This window comes from Tupaia chinensis, unplaced genomic scaffold, assembly GCF_000334495.1.
Source record: "Tupaia chinensis unplaced genomic scaffold, TupChi_1.0 Scaffold143833_1, whole genome shotgun sequence".
Taxonomy (NCBI): Eukaryota; Metazoa; Chordata; class Mammalia; order Scandentia; family Tupaiidae; genus Tupaia; species Tupaia belangeri.
The window spans coordinates 504,995-505,603 of NW_006203683.1; positions in this window are offsets into that span (position 1 = coordinate 504,995).

A 609-nucleotide genomic window follows, 5' to 3' on the forward strand; every position below is an offset into this window, starting at 1 on the left:
TTTTTAACCTTGCCACTGGCATCAGCCTTCTTGGTTTCAGGTTTCTTCTCCTTAGTATCCTGCTTTGCAGCTTTATTGCCTGCCATCGTGTACAGTGGGAAAGAGCTTTTTTCCTAATTCTTGAAGTTCAATCTGGGTGTTCAGAGTCATACAGGAGGAGGTGATCTACAATCTCTCTTCCGTTCTGTTGTCACTCTTTGTGCATCAGCTTCAGTGGGAATAGAGGAATATTCTGACCCTATTCATATTCAAATGTTTGGATCCTGTTTACTTGAGTCTGTTTAGACACTTAGTATGTAGAGGTAGAAATGAATGTGGAAGAAGTCTCAAAATAATATCTTCATTTTTAGTCCCTGAAAGCAGTATTTCACATCCCAAGTTCAGTAGTCATCTAAGGATCAATACTACCATTTCAAATGAGAAAAGAAAATTGTGGCATGTTAAAAGAAAGCTTCTATAGCTCTCCAATATTTTGAAATTTGACCATATAACTCTGGGTAGTAAAACAACATTAAAAGTTTAAATTTCAATATATTATCCACATAATCTGTATTTATTTTACTTTTAGGTAGTCTTCTGTTGTAGCAATATACTATTTTGCATAATTTA